The sequence below is a fragment of the Zingiber officinale genome, chromosome 11B, assembly GCF_018446385.1.
Source record: "Zingiber officinale cultivar Zhangliang chromosome 11B, Zo_v1.1, whole genome shotgun sequence".
Taxonomy (NCBI): domain Eukaryota; kingdom Viridiplantae; phylum Streptophyta; class Magnoliopsida; order Zingiberales; family Zingiberaceae; genus Zingiber; species Zingiber officinale.
This window is the reverse complement of record NC_056007.1, coordinates 25,220,626-25,246,143: the sequence shown is the minus strand read 5'-3', so window position 1 is coordinate 25,246,143 and position 25,518 is coordinate 25,220,626.

The window sequence follows — 25,518 nt, the reverse complement described above, 5'->3', positions numbered from 1 at the left end:
CAACAAAATCTGAGAACAGAACCATAACCTAATTCCAATCACAGTTAGGGTACAGAGCCTAAGACCTGTGATGAAACGAACCTGTGGCCGGCGGCAGTGCAAGGGCACAGCTTCAGCAGGGCTCGGCTAGGGCACAGCGTCGGCAGTGCTTGAACAGGGAGGAAAAGGAAGAAGAAGACCCAAATCCAAAAGCCTCGGCTTACAAATAGGGCAGAGGATCGGCAGTGGAGACGGCTAGGGCATCGACGATCGAAGTAAGCGTCGGGCAGTGAAGCTAGGGCATGGGGCGGTCGGCGGTATGCGAGCACAGGGGGAAGAGAAGACACTTAATCGTCGGCTCTCTATTCCCTGGCGTCGTCGGCGTCTGGCAGAGGAGAGGAAGGCGTCGGGAAGGAGTGGCAGCGACGCGGCTAAGGATCGGCTCCGGCGCTCGTTCTAGGGCACGACTGGGCGGAAGTGTTGCCGGCACTTGGGAGAAGAGAAGAAGAGGTGGAGGCGGAGGAACTGTTGTGGCCGACGGTTAGGGCAAAGATTGCGACGGGGAGAGAAGAGGGGCGCGCGGGTGGCTCGGCAGGGAAGAAACGGCGACAAAAGAAAATGAAAAGAAATAAAAGGAAAAGGATATATATAAATATAATCATTTCCTCGCTTAAATCGGGTAGCCTAAACAGGCTTTTTTCCAGCCCCGTTCTCGTCCCCGTTAACTCGTCCATACGAGCTCCGAAAATTCTCGGAAAATTTCCAAAAATTCCAGAAAATTCCCTTATTAATATTCGCCTATTTTCCGGTATTTTACATTCTCCCCCACTAATAAATATTTGGTCCCCAAATTTCGTTATCTACCATCAGCAAGTACTAACAACAGACAGAAAGTATAAATGCTGAACGGTAAACTAAATCACATACCTCAAGTTAAAGATGGGGATATCAAGCTCGGATAGTATCCTCGAGCTCCCAAGCAGCCTCCTCATCCGAATGATGCTGCCATCCGACTTTAACTAGCCGGATAGTCTTGTTCCGCAACTGACGCTCTTTCCGGTCAAGAATCCGTACCAGAACCTCCTCATAAGTGACGCTAGGCTGTACTGAAACTGAGATATCTGTCAGCACATGTGTCAGTTCGGGTACGTATCTCCTCGGCATAGATACGTGGAATACATCGTGTCCTCCTGCCAAGGACGGTGGTAGTGCCAACCGGTAAGCTACCGCTCCTATCCTTTCCCAGATCTAGAATGGTCCAATGTATCGTGGAGCTAGCTTACCTCTGAAGCTAAATCTCTTCACCCCTTGCGCGGGTGAAACTCCCAGAAATACATGGTCGCAAATAGAGAACTCTAAGAGTCTCCGACTCAGGTCAGCATAACTCTTCTAGCAGTCTTATCCCTCTGACATCCTCTGTCTGATAGTACGGACCAACTCTGCCTCATGCTGAGCTCTATGAGGTCCCAACAACTGGGCCTCCCCAACCTCATCCCAGAGGGTGGGTGTCCGACAAGGCCTACCATACAACGCTTCAAACGGTATCATCTGGATAGCCAAATGCAACCCGTTGTTGTAGGCGAACACTACCAATGGCAAATGGTCCTCCAAACTGCCTCTAAAAATCCAACATACATGACCTCAGCAAATCCTCTAGAATCTATATGGTCCGCACTGACTGTCCATCTGTCTGCGGATGGAAAGTTGTACTGAAACGGAGCTGCGTTCGCAAGGCCTGCTGCAGACTCTGCCAGACACGAGACGTGAACCGGGGTCTCCATCCGAAATACTAGTCAAAGGGACACCATGTAATATGATAATCTCCCGGCAAAACAGATCTACCAATCGATCTAGGAAATCAGTCTTCCGGATCGCTAACGAGTACGCGAATTTGGTTAATCGATCAACAATTACCCAAATCGCGTCATGGCCTCGTCGTGTCCTCGGCAAACCTACCACAAAGTCCATAGTACTGTGTTCTCATTTCCACTCAGGATTAGGAATCTGCTGAAGTAAGCCGGCAGGTCTTTGGTGCTCGGCCTTCATTTGTTGATAGACAAGACATCTAGCTACAAAATCCGCGATGTCTTCTTTCATGTCGTCCTTCATGTCATTCCACCAATAGAAACATCTCAAATCTTGGTACATACGGGTACCGCCTGGGTGGACAGCAAATCATGAGCGATGAGCCTCCGGAAGTAACTCCTATAAGACCGGATGAGACTGAAGCACGGAAAATCTGCCTCGGTAGTGTATAACACTCTCCTCGTCTCGTGTGAACTCGGTCTGCTGCCCGGAAGCTATCTGGCTGTAAATAAACTGCAAATACTGATCAGCAGCCTATGGCTCTCGTATCCTTGTCCTGATCAACGACTGAGCAACCATGGTAACTAGAGTACCCTGCTCCATCTGTCCTTACCCCTCAAGGCCCAAATCAGAGAAACCTTAAATCAAGTCTGTGACCACAACTCGGTGGCAAGCTAAAGTCCCTCTGGACTTCCTGCTAAGCGTATCGGCAACATATTAGTTTTTCCCCGGTGATAGTCAATCGTACAGTCACAATCCTTCAGGAACTCCATCCATCTCCTCTGTTGGAGATTAAATTTCTTCTGGGTAAAAATATATATTTGAAACTCTTATGATCAGTGAGAATCTCAAATGTAATACCGAATAGATGCTGCTGCCAAATCTTCAAGGCAAAATAATGGCAACTTGCTCCAGATCATGTACAGGGTAATTCTCCTCATACTTCTTCAACCGTCGAAAAGTAGGAGACCACCCTACCGTGCGGCATCAAAACAGTGCCCAACCCTGTAGATATGCGTCGGTGTAGAGGACATATCCGTCCTCTCCAGAAAGTAAAACCAAAATCGGAGCCGACACTAGTCTCCGCTTCAGCTCCTAGAAGCTGGTCTTGTCATCCTCAGTCCAAGTGAACTTCACGCCTTTCCAGGTCAGGCGTGTTAGTGACATAACTATCCGAGAGAAACCCTCAACGTATCTCCGGAAATATCGAGCCAAACAAAGGAAGTTGCGAGCCTCCTCTATAGACTCCGTCTACTCCCAACAGTAACAACCTCTATCCCCTGTGGAACCACGTTATACTCCTACTGATGCCCGTGTGTCTCAAACATCTCACAGAAGATAACCAAAATACGCACTACTGATCTTCACATCTAGACGTTTCCATCGAAGCATCTCTAGAACTATACAAAGATGAAGTGCGTAACTCATCGTGGATCCGAAATAGATCACAACACCGTCAACAAAGACAATGAAAACCGATCCAAACATCCTGGGAATACCAAAATCATCAAGTCTCTGAAAACCTCTAAGGCTTCCCAAACCCTAATGGTAAAATCATGACACATAATATCCATATCACAGACATTTCTAACCATAAGATCCTTGACAATAAGTCTGAAATATGATCACCAACGATATAAATCATCTAAGCATAGATCCTCCAGTGTGAGAGCAACGCTCCATCACAGAAAATACCACATATGTGGGAGCAACGCTCTACCACAAGAAATCCTCAATATGTAGGAGTAACACTCCACTATAAAAAATCTATAACATGTATCTACAACAGATATGGGAGCAATGCTCTGCTACAAGCAATCCGAAATATGTATATGTGGGAACTCCGCTCCACCACAAACGATCCATAAGTGTCCAAGGCACTTAACTATCCAACTAGAGGCTGCACGAGATCACTCAACCACATATCACTGTAGGCAGCCAAAGGTATAAACAACCTAGTAAACAAATCAAATCCATAGTCAACTCTATCATCATCTTAGTGGGTTGGTCACCCACTAATAGGAGAATTAGTTGACAGGGTTATACAACCAATAACATAATGTAGACACTCAGCATTCTACATTCAACATAGGTAGAATCATCATGATGCTACCCACCATACACCTGGTACACATGCACACACAACATATGTATAATCGACATAATCCTCCAATTTATACACACCAAACACACTCATAGCACATGTATAAATCAGTGTGATACCTCCAACAATACCTATCAAACCCGTGTGCATATATCAACATAGGTATAATCAACAATACACCTCAACAACACTCACATGACATATGCACACCTATGCCAAGAGTATAATCAACGTAATACTTCCAACAAATCATAATCGACACGAGTATACTCTCAAAACAATCATATAATAATCAAGATACCTCAAATATTACACCCAACACATCTGCACATATCACAACTCAGATTAGATCGATAAGATACATCCAATAAAACACTCAAACATATGTGCACATTTCACAACATAGTTTTTAATTGACAAATACCTCCAATAAACAATTAGACATGTATGTCTAACCACTCGGGTATAATCTACTAGAAACCCACAATAATCATATGTATAAAGGTATACGACCCAAAAGATAAAGTCAGAATTCAAGAACATCAAGACACTCTCATTTTTTTATCCTCAAAAATATCATCCCACATAATATCAGATGAATCAGTCTCTACTCCCATGAGGGCAAATTAGCATTCAAAACATCGATCATTATTTATCCACATAGTTCAATATCAGATGAAACAAATATCAATTTTTATCATCCTGTTAACTAACCACAACTAACCAGATTTATTAAAATCTCATAGGCACTCTAAACCATAAACTCTCTAGCACCCAATTTATAATCTGATCACGAATTATAATCATCAACCTGTGAATATCATATATGACACTCACTATGTCACCATCAACGACAACACAAATAATAGATCATCAAAATAGTTGACACTCACTATGTCACCATCAACGACAACCCAAATAATAGATCATCAAAATAGTTATCCACTAATAGATCATCAAAACCACATAACATTTACTCTCACAAACCATTAGAATCAACACATCACAATATCTGATCTCCCAATATCCCTCAACCTCAAATCATTCTCAACAATGATCAAACATGATAACTCTCCAATGACCAATTTTCATCGTATCGGATACCCAAATATCCAAAAGATACAAGTATAAAAACTCTACTGGCTAAGTCCACAGGAATATATAGGTATCATCCATTACCTAACTAACAATAGCAGAAGCTGATATGTGCCTCCATCTCCTAATAGTAGTAACAGAAGCTAAAACTATTGATGGTATGATATAAAAAAAATCACCAGAGACTATAATCCTTGATCTCTATTAGGGTCGACCAAGATCAGTGGCTAACCCATCACATGTAATATGGCTACAACAACCAGACAGGTAATAAAGATAAAGTGCTAATAGATGTCCTAACCATCATAAAATAAACATCATACCTATTTGCCATCTGGAGATGTTCCATCGCTGTCCAGTCCCCAACTTCTGACCTCAAAATTCCGAACGAGAAAATCGCCGGAAATCCATATAAATCCGAAACGAAAATCCGAAACATAACCATATCGAAAATCCGAAAATGCCCAGTTTGACTCGCAAACCTGGCTAACCCAAATATCCAGAATACCAACAACAGGTATCCGATAAATCTCCAGAACACCAACAGCAGGTATCATAACCCTGCTCTGATACCAATAAATTGGTATCAGTTAAATCTCAAAATCCAACACACGGAAACCAACCAAGTATCGCCAAACTTTGGCGCTCTGATACCAAATAAATTGGTATCAGGTTATCCCAAATATCAAAAATACAAAGACAACGATCGTAAAACTGCCCTCAGATACCAAATAAATTGGTATCAGAATAAATCTCGAAAATCCAAAACACATAGCAAGTATCGTATACCTGCTCTGATACCACTAAATTGTCAAGCCCCAGAGGAGTCTCTGTCCGAAAAATTTCGTGTAAAATACCGAAAAAAATAGGCGAATATTAATAAGAGAATTTTTCGAAATTTTTGGAAATTTTCCGGGAATTTTTCAGAGCTCGTATGGACGAGTTAACGGGGACAAAATGGGGCCCGGAAAAGCCTGTTTTTGCTACACTATTTAAAAGAGGAAAAGTTGAATTTCTTAATTCCTTTTTCTTTATTTATTTTCTTTTTCTTCGTTTTTGGTTATCGCCGTTCACATCTTCTCCCCGACACCGAGCCGTGCTCCTCCTTGCCCTAACCGCCCGCGCCCTTCTTCTCCTTTTATTTTGTTTCAATTCCTCTCCTCTCCTCTTATCTGTGAAGCCAAGCCCTCTCGCCCGGCGCCGACGCCTCTCTTCTCCTATCTCTTCTTCTACTCTGCCGACGCCGATCTCTTTCCCCTGTGCCCTAGCCGTCGGCGACGCACCGAGCCACCCCGATCATCTTCTTCTCTACCGAGCCGAACCCCACTTCCCCTCCGCCCAGCCGTGCCCTAGAGCGAACGCCAACCACTGTGCAGTGGATCTGAGCCACACCGCCGACGCCTCTTCCTTTGCAGAGTGTCGTCGCCGCACCGGACAGAGCCGGCGCCACTGCCGGCCACCCCGTGCCCTAGCTCCGGCCAATTTTTCCTCTGCCCTAGCTGGGATCTTGGAGAGCATTTCGTTGCTATGTGGTGACCTTGAAGGTGAGTGTTGATCTCAGTTATGATTTGGGCTTAGATATTCCTCTATGCTCACTGTGCTGCACTTGTGCCCTAGATTCTACCTTCGACTCTGATCAAATTCCAGCAGCCAAGCAACCTCTCACCCGCAGTCACTGGGATTGGAAATTTAGGTAAGGTTTAGGGTTTTTATTTTCGTTATAGATGTTGGTTAGAATGGTTGCAGGAGTTGGTGATACAGATTGAACCAGGAGATCAGTGAAAGGTAAGGTTTTTGGGTTTAACATTTGTGGATTTAGGTCTTGATGTGGATAAGTTAATTGATTATCAGTTAAGGTTGATCAATAATTAGGGTTTTCCTAATTGAGTGAGTAGTTTAATTTAGTTATTTAATATATGTTGAGTAACTAAATTATATGTGTTAAATTAGGTAGGTTGATGATTATGACTCAGGGTTTTGCCCTAAATTGTGTTGAGAATTTTATTTAGCAATTCATTTGAATTTTAGCTAAATAAAATATCTGTGTATTGATATTTCAGGACTTTGACGCGAGACGAGTATCTCAGAGTCAGGATTTGGACCATTTTATCGGAGGCGGGTACTTTTGACTTTTTGTCTTTGATATGCTTAGTAATGAAATTAACATGTTGCATTAATTGTGTTTCTTATCTGTTTCGGTTAATCACTACCCAAATCTTGGTACATGCTTGATTGATTGATTGGTTTGCATCTCATGTATATTTTACCTGTTTATACATGCTTATAGGGGGTAGTGATACACCATGCTTCACCATGTTCAGGACCTAGGTTTTTATACCTTCTGTGTACCTTTGATTCGATATGATTCTTTGACCTAGGGTGCACTTTTCTAGATATATAGATTAGGTCAGGATGTTTTTATGGTTTTTGCCATGCATCATATGCATGATTGCATGCTGTGCGATAGTCCGCTCCATTATTGTTGAGCACATCGCCAGTTACATGGATCTGCACACACCACCACTCATGGGTTAGTGGTCGATTCAGGCAGAGTGTGTTGCAGCAGGGACTCTGTTAGGCACCGTTGGTCCACTCATGGGTAGTGTGACACAACGTGTTATCCGGCAGGGATTCCTCCCCGTCATCGTGTACCGGGAGTTGAGAGCATTGTGCTCCCCCATTTATGATTTGGGGTAGGAGGATAGGTGTACTCCGACAGCATCCCGTCCACTCGGTCACTCATCAGGAGTAGTGACGACAGAGTGTACGGTTGTCACAGCCCTACCCACTCGGCCTCACTATTGTGTGAGATGATCGACTGGCGTCAGGGGTGACCAGGACGCATCATTGGCATCATATGCATGATGCATTTATTGATTGTGTTTGTGTTTGCTGCATTTATATGCTGCATATTGTTTGGATACCTATGTTTGACATGCATACAGGATTTTCCCTATCCCTCGGACTGTTTGACCTTATACTCAGGACCTGGTTAGTACAGTATTCTCCTGTTTACTTCAGATGCATTTTTATCTTTCTTATCAGCAGACTGTACGCATGATTAGTGTTAGGTGATATTTCTTTACTTTGCATATTAATTGTACCTGCTGAGTGTTGGACTTACCCCGCCTCCATTGTTGATATTTTCAGGTTGATGCTGTCAGGAGAGAGTTCCAGTTGCTGGTCCCTGCATACCTCGAGGATATGATTAGTCTTTTGGTTTTTCTTTCATAGACTATGTTTTAAACTTGTTTTGTTTTTGGATTATTCTACTTATGGACATGGTATAGATTTTATTATGTCGATGGATTTGGATTTGGATTTTATTCTACTACATGTCTGCCTAGACGGCAGAAGAGGTGAGTTCATCGGTTTTGAGCTTTACGAGTATAGTTGAGTAGGGTGGTTTTCGAGTCAGAGTATTACTGTTTTGTTTAATTATATATAATTGCGTAGATGTTTGTGTGGTTGTGTTATATTTATTGTTATTATTCCAGCCGCATGTGGCTGAGGTATGGAGATATGTAGAAAGTTTCAGATTGTCCGCTGTACAGGGGAGATACTGCCGAAATTTTCTCAGACAGGGACTCCTCTGGGGGCGTGACAATTTAGTGGTATCAGAGCACAATTTTACGACTTTTGTTTTGTATTTTGGATTTTTGGGATTTATCTGATACCAATTTATTTGGTATCAGAGCGGGTTATGATACCTGCTTTTGGTGTTCTGGAGATTTATCGGGTACCTGTTGTTGGTATTCTGGATATTTGGGTTAGCCAGGTTTGCGAGTCAAACTGGACATTATCGGATTTTCGATATGGTTATGTTTCGGATTTATTTGGATTTCCGGTGATATGTACGTTCGGAATTTTGAGGTCAAATTGGGGACTGGACAACGACGGAACATCTCCAGACGACAAATATGTATGTTGTTATTTTATGTTTGTTATATTTGTATTGATATCTGTAATTTAATTTAACATATATGAGACGATCTACTCGTATTGCTGCGAGACGTGGTGCTGGACGACCACGTGCGAGGACCACGGGATCTCTGGATATGCCAGAGATGCCCACTGTTAGTGAGCCTGTCAGCGGGACAGACTCGGGATGCGGCGGGAGCATCGGGCTCTCAAATCCTTCCTGTAGCCACACCGACGGTATCCACTCCGACCGTATTTACGGTACCATCAGGTGTACCATTGGCGTACCCGACATTTGCTCCAGAGCAGCCTACGACGTACTCGGCACCACCGCCACCGGACCTGATGTGCACACAGGTGACACTGTGCCCCGATGCTTCTGATGGCAGCAGTGCACCATATCCCACCATTACCTACTACCTCCACCGCCACCACTTTTGTTCCCCGGCGGTACCAAGCGGCTTATGCTCCCAGGTATATCTGACAGGAGTTCCTCCTCCGGTTTATTCCGCGGTACCACCGTAGTATCAGCTCGGTGTTTCCTTGATTCCTGCGACTCGATATTGTGCACGAGCTAGGATTCCAAGACCTTGGCCGACTCGATGAAGACTCGTTTCACTCTTTTCCGCGGAGATCTCGATCCGAGTATGGCTCTGTCATGGATAGAGACTATGGAGCAGACTTTCTTCTATATGGCTTGCTCCGAGTGGGAGAAAGCAGAGCTGGCTGCTTACCATTTACGGGATGAAGCTAATGCCTGGTGGGTTACTCAGCGTTCTATTATTGGTGAGCGCAACGTCACATGGACCAGGTTCAGAGAGGCTTTTGAGAGCCGTTTCTTTCCACTGTCCTATCAGATGTCTCGCCGACAGGATTTTATGAGTCTGAGGCAGAATAACCGCTCAGTGACCGAGTATAATACAGAATTCCTCCGGTTGGCTCAGTTTTGTCCAGAGTTAGTTGCGGAGGACAGAACTCGCATGATGCAGTTTATACAGGGATTGGATGGTTATCTGCATGTACAGCTTGTCGGATTAGGGATTACATCTTACTCTGATGCATTGAATCGAGCTTTGATGATAGAGTTAGCTCGGCAGACAGCATATCCGGACAGGAAAAGAAAGCATACGGGTCAGACTTCAGGGCAGGTCCAGCAGACACAGGCGACAGGACAGCCTCAGAGTAGTCACAGACGGTCAGGTCGAAGTCAGGACAGTCTTCTTCAGGACGTTCCCGGTTTTCTCAGCAGAACCGACAACCACCTTCCAGTGATACTCATTGTTTCAGATGTGGATCCAGAGATCACCTCACCCCAGCTTGCTCTCTGGGATAGTCAGTTTGCTTTTATTGCAAACTGCCGGCTTCCGGAGGGTCAGGTCAGAGGGGACAGTCTAGTCAGTCAGGGGCATATCGAGGAGGGCAGAAAGCCCAATCTTCACAGCGTCAGCAGGGAGCAGCTCCCTCAGCAGCAGCATTTGGCATGCTTGGACAGGAGTACTCCAGTACTTCCATAGCACCCCAGAGTTCTATTCCAGGACCTTATTATCCGACTCAGGGGCAGTACCAGACTCAGTTCCAGCCAGCTGCACAGTATCAGTCACCATCCTCTCAGTCTTCTCTGGCACATGGTCCAGCAGCGCCCCAGTGGCAGCATTACCACCTCCTCCTCCGCCAGAGACTGGTCGTGTTCATGCTATTACCAGAGAGGATGCTCAGCAGGCCGACGGATCCGTTTTCCACGGTACGATTTCCATTTATGCATTTTCCGCTGATATTTTGATTGATACTGGTAATTCGCATTCTTTTATATCCCGTACCTTTATACGGGAGATTGGTAGATTACCTATTGTTAGACTGCAGCGGTTGACCGTCTCCCTACCGTCCGGTGATACTTTAGACGTCACCCAAGAGGTCAGAGGTTGCCCGTTAGACTTTGGCAACATGACACTTACGGTAGATCTTCTAGTATTGGAGATGATCGAGTTTGATATCATACTTGGCATGGATTGGCTATCAGTATATCATGCTACCGTTGATTGCCAGATGAGGGTGGTCACCTTCCAGCTTCCGAACCAACGCTCGTGGAGTTTCACTGGCATTAGAGATGATGACATCTCGATTATTTCGGCGATTCAGGCTCAGAAGCTGTTGTCACATGGCTGTCAGGGTTTCCTATTATCTTTGATTAGTACAGACGACAGCAGCAGTTCGAAGCTCTCCGACATTTCTGTAGTCCGAGAGTATCCAGATGTATTCCCTGAGGAGCTTCCTGGTTTGCCTCCTAGAAGGCCAGTGGAGTTCACTATTGAGCTGATTCCGGGAACCTCACCGACATCGAAAGCTCCGTATCGTATGGCACCGAAAGAGTTGAACGAGCTGAAGGTTCAACTCCAGGAGCTTTTGGATAGGGGATTTATACGCCCTAGTATTTCACCATGGGGTTCTCCAGTTCTATTTGTCAAGAAGAAAGACTACAGACAGCTGAATGCAGTGACCGTCAGAAATAAATATCCTTTACCATGGATCAAGGATTTGTTTGATCAGCTCAGAGGTACTTCAGTGTATTCTAAGATTGATCTGCGATCCGGATATCATCAGTTGAGGGTCAGAGACTCAGATATCCAGAAGACAGCTTTCCGTACGAGATACGGTCATTATGAGTTTTTGGTAATGCCATTTGGGCTTACCAATGCTCCAGCGGTGTTTATGGACTTGATGAACCTCATTTTTCTTGAGTATCTGGATCAGTTTGTTATCGTTTTCATTGATGACATATTGGTCTACTCGCATTCCGAGGAGGAGCATGCACAGCATCTTCGTATAGTCTTGGAGATTCTTAGACGACATCAGCTGTACGCGAAGTTCAGCAAGTGTGCATTCTGGTTATCCTCAGTTGGTTTTCTTGGACACGTGGTTTCTAGCAGAGGTATTTCGGTTGATCCTCAGAAGATCGAGGCTGTCACCAGTTGGGAGCAGCCGAAGTCAGTGCAGGAGATCCGCAGTTTTCTGGGACTAGCAGGATATTACCGACGTTTTGTCGAGGGTTTTTCGCGTATTGCTATGCCGCTAACACGCCTTACCAGGAAGGACGTGAAGTTTACGTGGACAGAGGATTGTGAGACCAGCTTTCAGGAGCTGAAGCGGAGATTAGTGTCGGCTCCAGTTTTGGTTTTACCTTCTGGAGAGGATGGATTTGTACTTTACACCAACGCGTCTCTACAGGGTTTGGGCGCTGTTCTGATGCAGCACGGCAGAGTAGTCTCTTATGCTTCTCGTCAGCTGAAGGAGCATGAGAAGAACTACTCAGTTCATGACTTGGAGTTAGCTGCCATCATCTTTGCTCTGAAGCTTTGGCGTCATCATTTATACGGTATCACATTTGAGATTCTCATTGATCATAAGAGTCTCAAATACATTTTCACTCAGAAGGAGCTTAATCTCCGACAGAGGAGATGGATGGAGTTCCTGAAGGACTACGATTGTACCATTAGCTACCACCCGGGGAAAGCTAATGTGGTTGCCGATGCGCTCAGCAGGAAGTCCAGAGGGACTTTAGCTTGCCACCGGATTTTGGTTACGGATTTGATTCAGAGTTTTTCTGAGTTAGACCTTGAGGAGCAGGGACCGACAGAGCAGGGTATTCTGGTTACCATGGTTGCTCAGTCGTTGATCAGGACTAGAATCCGAGAGGCCCAGGCTGGTGATCAGCATTTGCAGTTCATTAGCAGTCAGATAGCTTCCGGGCAGCAGATCGAGTTCACACGAGACGAGGAGGGTGTTATATACTTCCGAGGCAGATTATGCGTACCTCAGTCTCATCCGGTCTTACAGGAGTTACTTCAGGAGGCACACCGTTCTCGATTTGCGATCCATCCAGGCGGGACCCGTATGTATCGAGACTTGAGGCGTTCCTATTGGTGGAACGGCATGAAGAAAGACATCGCGGATTTCGTAGCTAGATGTCTTGTGTGTCAGCAGGTGAAGGCTGAACACCAGAGACCTGCAGGATTACTTCAGCTTATTCCTATTCCTGAGTGGAAGTGAGATCACATTACCATGGACTTTGTGGTAGGATTGCCGAGGACACGACGAGGTCATGACGCGATTTGGGTAATCGTAGATCGATTAACCAAATTTACGCACTTCTTAGGGATTCGGAGGACTGATTCCCTGGATCGATTGGCAGATCTGTATTGCCGAGAGATTATCAGACTACATGGTGTTCCATTGAGTATCATTTCGGATAGAGATCTACGGTTCACGTCTCGTTTCTGGCAGAGTCTGCAGCAGGCCTTGGGCACACAGCTCCGTTTCGATGGACAGTCAGAGCGGACCATTCAGACTTTAGAGGATCTGCTGAGGTCATGTGTTATGGATTTCAGAGGCAGTTGGGAGGACCATCTGCCGTTGGTAGAGTTTGCCTACAACAACAGCTTCCATTCGGCTATCCAGATGGCACCGTTTGAGGCGTTGTATGGTAGACCTTGTCGGACACCCGTCCTTTGGGATGAGGTTGGAGAGGCTCAGTTGTTGGGACCTCATAGAGTTCAGCAGGATGCAGAGTTGGTACGTACTATCAGACGGAGGATGTCAGAGGCGCAGGATCGCCAGAATAGTTATGCTGATCGGAGACACAGACCACTAGAGTTCTCTGTTGGCGACCATGTATTTCTGCGAGTTTCACCCACGAAAGGGGTGAAGAGATTTGGCCTCAGAGGTAAGCTAGCTCCGCGGTACATTGGCCCTTTCGAGATCTTGGAGAGGATTGGAGCGGTAGCTTACCGATTGGCTCTACCACCGTCCCTGTCAGGCGTTCACGATGTATTCCACGTATCGATGCTGAGGAGATATATACCTGACCCGACACATGTGCTGGCAGATATTCCAGTTCCAGTTCAGCCTGACATTACATATGAGGAGGTTCCGGTTCGGATTCTCGACCGGAAAGAGCGTCAGTTGCGGAACAAGACTATCCGGCTGGTTAAAGTCGGATGGCAGCATCATTCGGACGAGGAGGCTACTTGGGAGCTCGAGGATACTATCCGAGCTCGATATCCCCATCTTTTCACTTGAGGTATGTGATTTTGTTTACCGTTCAGCATTTATACTTTCTGTCTGTTGTTAATACTTGCTGATGGTAGATAACGAAATTTGGGGACCAAATTTTTATTAGTGGGGGAGAATGTAAAATATCGGAAAAAATAGGCGAATATTAATAAGGGAATTTTTCGAAATTTTCTGGGAATTTTTCAGAGCTCGTATGGACGAGTTAACAGGGACAAAATGGGGCCCGGAAAAGCCTGTTTTGGCTACACTATTTAAAAGAGGAAAAATTGAATTTCTTAATTCCTTTTTCTTTATTTATTTTCTTTTTCTTCGTTTTTGGTTGTCGCCGTTCACATCTTCTCCCCGACATCGAGCCGTGCTCCTCCTTGCCCTAACCGCCCGCGCCCTTCTTCTCCTTTTATTTTGTTTCAATTCCTCTCCTCTCCTCTTATCTGTGAAGCCAAGCCCTCTCGCCCGGCGCCGACGCCTCTCTTCTCCTATCTCTTCTTCTACTCTGCCGACGCCGATCTCTTTCCCCTGTGCCCTAGTCGTCGGCGACGCACCGAGCCACCCCGATCATCTTCTTCTCTACCGAGCCGAACCCCACTTCCCCTCCGCCCAGCCGTGCCCTAGAGCGAACGCCGACCACTGTGCAGTGGATCTGAGCCACACCGCCGACGCCTCTTCCTTTGCAGAGTGTCGTCGCCGCACCGGACAGAGCCACCCCGTGCCCTAGCTCCGGCCAATTTTTCCTCTGCCCTAGCTGGGATCTTGGAGAGCATTTCGTTGCTATGTGGTGACCTTGAAGGTGAGTGTTGATCTCAGTTATGATTTGGGCTTAGATATTCCTCTATGCTCACTGTGCTGCACTTGTGCCCTAGATTCTACCTTCGACTCTGATCAAATTCCAGCAGCCAAGCAACCTCTCACCCGCAGTCACTGGGATTGGAAATTTAGGTAAGGTTTAGGGTTTTTATTTTCGTTATAGATGTTGGTTAGAATGGTTGCAGGAGTTGTTGATACAGATTGAACCAGGAGATCAGTGAAAGGTAAGGTTTTTGGGTTTAACGTTTGTGGATTTAGGTCTTGATGTGGATAAGTTAATTGATTATCAGTTAAGGTTGATCAATAATTAGGGTTTTCCTAATTGAGTGAGTAGTTTAATTTAGTTATTTAATATATGTTGAGTAACTAAATTATATGTGTTAAATTAGGTAGGTTGATGATTATGACTCAGGGTTTTGCCCTAAATTGTGTTGAGAATTTTATTTAGCAATTCATTTGAATTTTAGCTAAATAAAATATCTGTGTATTGATATTTCAGGACTTTGACGCGAGACGAGTATCTCAGAGTCAGGATTTGGACCATTTTATCGGAGGCGGGTACTTTTGACTTTTTGTCTTTGATATGCTTAGTAATGAAATTAACATGTTGCATTAATTGTGTTTCTTATCTGTTTCGGTTAATCACTACCCAAATCTTGGTACATGCTTGATTGATTGATTGGTTTGCATCTCATGTATATTTTACCTGTTTATACATGCTTATAGGGGGTAGTGATATACCATGCTTCACCATGTTCAGGACCTAGGTTTTTATACCTTCTGTGTACCTTTGATTCGATATGATTCATTGACCTAGGGTGCACTTTTCTATATATATGGATTAGGTCAGGATGTTTTTATGGTTATTGCCATGCACAATTTGCATGATTGCATGCTGTGCGATAGTCCGCTCCATTATTGTTGAACACATCGCCAGTTACATGGATCTGCACACACCACCACTCATGGGTTAGAGGTCGATTCAGGCAGAGTATGTTACCGCAGCGACTCTGTTAGGCACCGTTGGTCCACTCATGGGTAGTGTGACACAACGTGTTATCCGGCAGGGATTCCTCCCCGTCTTCGTGTACCGGGAGTTGAGAGCATTGTGCTCCCCCATTTATGATTTGGGGTAGGAGGATAGGTGTACTCCGACAGCATCCCGTCCACTCGGTCACTCATCAAGAGTAGTGACGACAGAGTGTACGGTTGTCACAGCCCTACCCACTCGGCCTCACTGTGTGAGTGGCGTCGGGGTGACCAGGACGCATCATTGGCATCATATGCATGATGCATTTATTGATTGTGTTTGTGTTTGCTGCATTTATATGCTGCATATTGTTTGGATACCTATGTTTGACATGCATACAGGATTTTCCCTATCCCTCGGACTGTTTGACCTTATACTCAGGACCTGGTTAGTACAGTATTCTCCTGTTTACTTCAGATGCATTTTTATCTTTCTTATCAGGAGACTGTACGCATGATTAGTGTTAGGTGATATTTCTTTACTTTGCATATCAATTGTACCTGCTGAGTGTTGGACTCACCCCGCCTCCTTTGTTGATATTTTCAGGTTGATGCTGTCAGGAGAGAGTTCCAGTTGCTGGTCCCTGCAGACCTCGAGGATATGATTAGTCTTTTGGTTTTTCTTTCATAGACTATATTTTAAACTTGTTTTGTTTTTGGATTATTCTACTTATGGACATGGTACAGATTTTATTATGTCGATGGATTTGGATTTGGATTTTATTCTACTACATGCCTGCCTAGACGGCAGAAGAGGTGAGTTCATCGGTTTTGAGCTTTACGAGTGTAGTTGAGTAGGGTGGTTTTCGAGTCAGAGTATTACTGTTTTGTTTAATTATATATAATTGCGTGGATGTTTCTATGGTTGTGTTATATTTATTGTTATTATTCCAGCCGCATGTGGCTGAGGTATGGAGATATGTAGAAAGTTTCAGATTGTCCGCTGTACAGGGGAGATGTTGCCGAAATTTTCTCGGACAGGGACTCCTCTGGGGGCGTGACATTTCGGCAGCATCTCCCCTGTACGGCAGACAATCTGAAACTTTTCTACAAGCACTATATACCTCAGCCACATGCGGCTGGAATAATAACACAAATAAAAACAATCACCACGCAGTTTATATAGATATTCAGCCTCTGGCTGTCACAACCATGCAGTTAATAATAGTAATCACAAACAATATCACTCTGACTCGAAATCCAAATCCGACGAACTCACGTCTTCTGCCGTCCAGGCAGGCATGTAGTAAAATAAAATCCAAATCATACCAAAAATCCATCAACATCTCAAAATCCATACAAAGTCCAAGTATCCAAACAAACCAAGTCTATAACATAGTCAAAAAGGAAACAAACAAAGCCAGTAGATCCATAAGTCTTCGGGTCTTCAGGGGACCAGCAACTAGAACTCTCTCCTGACAGCATCATCCTGAAATATAACAACAATGGAGGCAGGGTGAGTCCAACACTCAGCAGGTACAATTGATATGCAAAGTAAAGAAATAACACCTAGCACTAATCATGCGTACAGTCTCCTGATAAAAATAAAGGTAAATGCAAACCGAAGTAGACAGGAGAGAATCTGTACTAACCAGGACCCGGTATAAGGACAAACAGTATCCTGTATGCATGTCAAACATAGGTATCCAAACAATATGCAGCATATAAATGCGGCAATCACAATCACAAACAATAAATGCATCATGCATATGATGCCAATGATGGTCACGAGTCAGCCAACTCACAACAAAGTGGGACCAAGTGGTAGGACAACCGTGCACTCAAGAACACTACTCACGATGAGTGATCGAGTGGACGGGATCCTGGAGTACATACATACTCCTACCCCAAATCATAAATGGGGCGCTGCTCTCATCTCCGATGCGCTATGACGGGAGAAATATCTAACGTGCTACGGCTGCGTCACACTACCCTGGCGGATCAACGAACCGGAAGAGTCAAACTGACGTGCTACCACGCTGTGTCACGCTACCCATGAGCGTCACAACGGAGCACCGAACAGTGATGAAAACTGGCAAAGTGCTCGACAATAATGGAGCAATCTATCGCACAACATGCGATCATGCAAATGGTGCATGTCACTAAGCATGGTAATATACTAAACCAACCTCTGGACATATAACAATGGGTACTATAGTGAATAAATCATATCAAGATATACTGTAAAATACCGAAAATAGGCGAATATTAATAAGGGAATTTTTCGGAATTTTTGGAAATTTTTCGGGAATTTTTCGGAGCTCGTACGGACAAGTTAACGGGGATAAAAACGGGGTCCGGAAAAGCCTGTTTAGGCTACCCTGTTTTAATGAGGAAAAGTTTTATTTTCTTTAACTTTTTATTTTCTTATTCTTTTTCTTTTTCTCTTATTCCTCCCGCGCGCCCTAACCTTTCTCTCCGCTCGGCGATTTCTCCTCTCAGCCCTAGCATCTCCGCCGTCGCCGCCCTTCTCTTCTCCTCCGTCCCTGCCCAAGCGCCGGCGAGCGCGAGCCACTGCCGGTCGAGCCACCCTCTTGATTCTTTCCTCCTCTGGCGCTGCCCTCTTGTGCGACACCAAGCCACTGCAGCCTGCGCCCTAGCTGCCGGAGACGCACGGAGCAGCGCCGCATTTCCCGGTGCCTAGCGCCGACAGCCGGCTGCCTTTCCTGTGCCGACCCTTCATCTCTTCCTTCGTCGCTATCTGAGTGCTGTCGCCAGTCACTTGAGTAGCGCCGGCCACCCCCGATCGCCGGCACCCGAGTACCACTGCTTGTGTTCTCCCGTATCCTGGCACTGAAGCCGACCACCCAGTGCCGAGGCCCTTTTCCTCTTTGGAGCTCTGTGCCGACGCCGACCCACCTTCACTGGCCACCAGGTTCTGCCGAGCCCTAGTCTTGATTTTCTTCTTGATTCCTTTGATTCCAGCACTGAGGGTTTGTTCTACCAGGATTTTGTGCTGTGGAGTACCTGATTTTCCAGCGCTAATCCTCTCCGGCAGTAAATTGCCTTGGCTATGATTGAAGGTGAGGTGCACAGATTTATCTAGAATTATGTTATCATTAGTGTGATGATTTCTTAAGCTCTATTTTGATATAGATAGTGAACCGCAGGTTATTTCTTGGGTTCCAACAACTACCTATGTTCCGGCAGCAACGTTACCGGTTGAGGTTTCAGAATTAGGTAAGTGGAGGAGGTAATTTTGAATACGAACTAGATTTAATTCTAGCTGTGAAAAGGATAGGGTTATTGGGGCGATAAGAAATGATTAGGGTTAAGGAACTAACCCTAGTGGACCAATTGATTTTATTTAGTTAAGGTTCGTTAATTGTGTTGGATGGATTAGTTGGATCCAATTTATAACTTCTTAAATTGGATTAGAATTTAATTTGGCTAATTTTGGAATGATAGAAATAGCTAAACTAGAAATTATGTTTGCTATACAGGACCTTGACGCGAGACGAGTATCTCGACGTCGGATTTGGACTGATTGGACTTTTCCTATTGGAGGCGGGTACTTTTGACTTTTTGTCTTTGATATGCTTAGTAATGAAATTAACATATTGCATCAATTGTGTTTCTTATCTGTTTCGGTTAATCACTACCCAAATCTTGATATATGTTTGATTGATTGATTTGTTTTGCATCCCATGTATACTTTACCTGTCTATACATGCTTATACGGGTAGTGATATACCATGCTTCACCATGCTCAGGACCTAAATTTTTTTATATCTTCTGTGTACCTTTGATTCGATATGATTCGTTGACCTAGGGTGCACTTTTCTATATATATGGATTAGGTCAGGATGTTTATATGGTTATTGCCATGCATCATTTGCATGATTGCATGCTGTGCGATAGTCCGCTCCATTATTGTTGAGCACATCGCCAGTTACATGGATCTGCACACACCACCACTCATGGGTTAGTGGTCGATTCAGGCTGTGTGTGTTGCAGCAGGGACTCTGTTAGGCACCGTTGGTCCGCTCATGGGTAGTGTGACACAACGTGTTATCCGGCAGGGATTCCTCCCCGTCTTTGAGTACCGGGAGTTGAGAGCATTGCGCTCCCCCATCTATGATTTGGGGTAGGAGGATAGGTGTACTCCGACAGCATCCCGTCCACTCGGTCACTCATCAGGAGTAGTGACGACAGAGTGCACGGTTGTCACAGCCCTACCCACTCGGCCTCACTATGTATGTGAGATGATCGACTGGCGTCAGGGGTGACCAGGACGCATCATTGGCATCATATGCATGATGCATTTATTGCTTGTGTTTGTGTATGCTGCATATTGTTTGGATACCTATGTTTGACATGCATACAGGATTTTATCCTCGGACTGTTTGACCTTATACTCAGGACCTGGTTAGTACAGTATTCTCCTGTTTATTTCAGATGCATTCTTATCTTTCTTATCAGGAGACTGTACGCATGATTAGTGCTAGGTGTTGTTTTCTTTACTTTGCATATCATCTGTACCTGCTGAGTGTTGGACTCACCCCGCCTCCATTATTGATATTTTCAGGTTGATCTTGTCGGGAGGGAGTTCCATCGCTAGTCCTCACTTGCACGTAGTCTTGGTCCTGGAACCTCCAGGATATGTTTGGTTTTCTTTGGTTTCTTTCTGTTCTAGACTGTTTGAACTCGTTATATTCGGATTTATTTGCTTATGGATATGATATAGATTTTATTATATCGATGGATTTGGATTTGGTTTTATTCTACTACATGCCTGCCTGGATGGCAGAAGAGTTCGTCGGTTTTGAGCTTTACGAGTGTAGTTGAGTAGGGTGGTTTTGAGTCGAGTATTATTACGGCCAGCCAGAGGTGAATATATATATAAACTGCGTGGTGATTGATTTTATTATTGTTATGATTCCAGCCGCTTGTGGGAGTATTTAGTGCTTGTAGAAAATTTTTGATTGTCCGGGGAGATCTTTAAAAATTTTTCGGACAGGGACTCTCAAGGCGTGACAATTTAGTGGTATCGGAGCAGGTATACGATCTTTTGTTTCGTATTTTTGATGTTTGGGATAACTGATACCAATTTATTTACTTGGTATCGAGCGCCGTTTGGCAATACTTGTTGGATTTTTGTATTATGGATTTTGGGATTTATCTGATACCAATTTATTGGTATCGAGCAGGTTATGGATACCGCTTTTGGTGTTTTGGAGATTTATCGGATACCTGTTGTTGGTATTCTGGATATTTGGGTTAGCCAGGTTTGCGAGTCAAACTGGGCATTTTCGGATTTTCGATATGGTTATGTTTCGGATTTATTTGGATTTCCGGCGATGTTTCTCGTTCGGAGTTTGAGGTCAAAGGTTGGGGACAGGACAGCGACGGAACATCTCCAGACAGCAAATAGGTATGATGTTTATTTTATGATAGTTATGACATGTATTAGCACTTTATCGTTAGTACCTGTCTGGTTGTTGTAGCCATATTACATGTGATGGGTTAGCCACTGATCTGGGTCGACCCTCATAGAGATCAAGGATTATAGTTTCTGGTGATTTTTCATATCATACCATCAGTAGTTTTAGCTTCTGTTACTACTACTAGGAGATGGAGGCACATATCAGCCTCTGCTATTGTTAGCTGGCTAATGGATGATACCTACATATTCCTGTTGACTTAGCCAGGAGAGTTTTATACTCATATCTTTTGGATATTATGGTACCAGGTACGATGGAAATTGGTCATTGGGAGTTACCATGTTTGATCATTGTTGAGAATGGTTTGAGGTTGAGGGATATTGTGAGATAAGATATTATGATATGTTGATTTCTAATGATTTATGAGAGTAAATGTTATGTGGTTGTCTGATGATCAATTACTAGATATTTGTTTTGATGATCTATTAGTGGATAACTATTTTGATGATTTATATTTGGGTTGTCATTGATGGTGACATAGTGAGTGTCATTTATGATATTCACAGGTTTGATGATTATGGTTGGTGATCATATTATAATTGGGTGCTGGAGAGTTTTACGGTTGAATGTGCCTATGATGTTTTAATAAACCTGGTTGGTTATGGATAGTTAACAGGATGATATAAAAAAAATGATATATGCTTCCTCTGATATGGGACTATGTGGATAAATAATGATTGAGGTTTTGAATGCTAACTTGCCCTCATGGGGAGTAGAGATTTATTCATCTGATATAGTGTGGGCTGATATTTTTGAGGATGAAGATGAGAGTGTCTTGATGTTCTTAAATTCTGACTTTTTCTTTTGGGTCGTACACATTTATACATATGATATTATGTGGTTGGATATACCTTAGTTGCTTGTGGAGGATTAAGGTATTCTTGATTAGTTAGTAGATGAATGATTTAGTTTTGTTGGTTGATCAGTAGAGGATTGTCATACTCTATTTTTTAGAAGTTCGAACCTTTAGGTTATTTGTGCTTAGTTATGTATCTAGAGCACATTTGAGTACATGTTTTGTACTGACGTGAAAATGACTGATTTAGCCATATATCATTATCGACTTGGATAGGTTATAAAGGATCGATGTATCCTATTTCATGAAGATTTTGACCGTGGATTGTATATACCTGGTGGAATAACTTAGAGGGTGCGTTGGGATATGTGACCCCGCTGGTGTAAGGAAGTGTAGAGCTAATTGCTTAACACCTATGGGATACAATCGTTACTAGTGTATACTGGGAGAGTACATTTGGATTTATGATGATAAAATTTTTCCCATTGGATATAGTCTTGGTAGTGTATGACATTGATGACAATGTTATACCATGGTGTGTATATCTTTCTTGTCCGATACTAGTTCCTTTGAACCTAGAGCAGGGTTGTTACTGGATGATTAGGTTGCTTTATTTTGGGTTGCTTTTGATTTATGTATTCATGCGTGATATATATGCATGAATTTTGTTTAGATATACCGGTAACCCATGAGTGTTGGTAGCATAAGGTTGGTCTCTTTGATTGAGCTGATATGCTGATTTTGCATGTATATCATGATTGTTTTGGGTTGTAGGAGTCCTGTGGTAGACTGTCCATTTGCAAGTAGTATATGTATCCATGTTCTGATATGGTTTGAAGGTTCCTTGTGGATTATAGATATGTTGTTCGGTGTATGTATCTGGATGTATTATTGAAGATATCTTGTTGATTAAATCCGAGATGTAGTATAAGTACATCGGTGGTGTTTTGATGGAGGCATTTTGTTGATTTAATCCGAGTTGGGATATGTACATATGTGTTTGGTGTGGTATCTGAGGTATCTTTTGATTATGTTTGATATGTGAGTGCACCTGGGTTTAGTATGCTTTATTGGAAGTATATGTTGGTTATACTCTTGGCATAGGTGAAGATATGTCATGTGAGTGTTGTTTGTGGTGTATTGTTGATTTTACCTACATTGATTTTGCACACGTGTTCGGTATGTATTGTTGGAGGTATCATACTGAATATACCCGAGTTGTGAGTATGTTTGGTGTATAATAATTGGAGGATTTTATTGATCATACATATGTTGTGTGAGCATGTGTGCTAGGTGTATACATTGGTAGCAGTATGATGATTCTACTTATACTGAATGCAGAATGTGGAGTGACTACATTATGTCATTTGTTGAATTAACCCATCAACTAATTTTCCTATCAGTGGATGACCCACTAGGATGCTGATAGAGTTGATGATGGATTTGATTAATTACTAGGTCGTTATATCCTAGGCTAACCACAGCGAATTGTGGTAGAGAGATCTTGTACAGTCTCTAACTGGATAGTTAGGTGCCTTAGGATACCTAGGTATTGTTTTGTGGTGGAGCGTTGCTCCCACATATTACGGATTGCTGGTAGCGGAGCATTGCTCCTATATTTATTGCAGATACATATTTCAGATTATTTGTGGTGGAGTGTTGCTCCCACATATTGAGGATTTCCTGTGGTAGAGCGTTGCTCCCACATATGTGGTGTTTCTTTTGATGGAGCGTTGCTCTCACCCTGGAGGAATTATTCTTTGGTGATTTATGTTATTGATGATCAGATTTTTCGATTTATTATCGGAGATCTTATGGATAGGAATGTCTGTGATACGGACATTATGTGTCTTGGTTTTTGCCATATAGGCTTACAGTGTCTTAGATGTTTTCAGGGACTCGATGATCTTGGTATGTCGAGGATTTTGGATAGGTTTCTATTATCTTTGTGGACGATGTTGTGATCTATTACGGATCCAAGGTGAGTCACGCACACTACCTTTGCATAGATCTAGAGATGATTCGACGAGAACATCTATATGTGATTATCAGTAGTGCTGGTTTGGATTGTCTTTTATTATGATGTTTGGGACACACGGTCACCAGTAGGAGTGTACCGTGGTTCCATAGGAGATAGAGGTTGTTACCGTTTGGAGCAGCCGAAATCAGTGTAGGTGATCCGCAGTCTTTTGTGACTCGCAGGATATTACAGACCTTTCGTCGAGGGTTTCTTCCGCATAGCTATGCTACTTTCACGCGTGACCAGGAAAGGCGTGAAGTTTACTTGGACTGAGGATTGCAAGACCAGCTTCTAGGAGCTGAAGCGGAGACTAGTGTCGGCTTTGATTTTTGGTTTTTACCTTCGGAAGAGGATGAATTTTTCCTCTACACCGACGCGTCTCTACAGGGTATGGGTGCTGTTCTGGTGCAGCACGGTAGAGTATTCTTATATGCTTCTCGATAGTTGAGGGAGCCTGAGAAGAAAATACTCAGTTCATGATCTGGAGTTGGCCGTTATTATTTTTGCCCTGAAGATTTAGCGGCAGTACCTGTATGATATTACATTGAGATTCTCACTGACCATGGGAGTCTCAAATATCTGTTCACTCAGAAGGAACTTAATCTTCGACCGAGGACATAGATGGAGTTCCTGAAGGATTATGATTGTACCATTAGCTATCACCGGGGAAAAGCTAATGTGGTTGCCGATGCACTTAGTTAGAGGTCCAGAGGGACTTTAGCTTGCCACCGAGTTGTGGTCACAGATTTAATTCAGGATTTCTCGGATCTAGACATTGAGGAGTAGGGACAGACAGAGCAGGGTATTCTTGTTACCATAGTTGCTCAGTCGTCGATCAGGACGAGAATCCGAGAGACCCAGTTGTTGAGACCTCATAGAGCTCAACGTGAGGCAAAGTGGTCCATATTATCAGACAGAAGATGTCAGAGGCATAAGACTGCCAGAAGTGTTATGCTGACCGGAGTCGGAGACCCTTAGAGTTCTCCATTTGCGACTAGGTATTTCTACGAGTTTCACCCATGAAAGGGGTGAAGAGATTAGCCTCAGAGGTAAGCTAGCTCCGCGATACATTGGACCTTTCCAGATCTCGGAAAGGATTGGAGCAGTAGTTTATCGGTTGGCACTATCGCCGTCATTGGCAGGCGTTCACGCCGTATTCCACGTATCTATGCTGAGGAGATACGTACCCGATCCGATACATGTGTTGATAAATAATCTCAGTTCCCTTCAGCTTGATGTCACCTATGAGGAGGTTCCGGTATGGATTTTAGACCGGAAAGAGCGTCAGTTGCGGAACAAGACTATTTAGCTGATTAAGTCGGATAACAGTATAATTTGGACGAGGAAGTTACTCAGGAGCTCGAGGATACGATCCAAGCTCGATATCCCCATCTTTTCACTTGAGCTATGTGATTTAGATTACCGTTCAGCATTCATACTTTCTATATCTGTT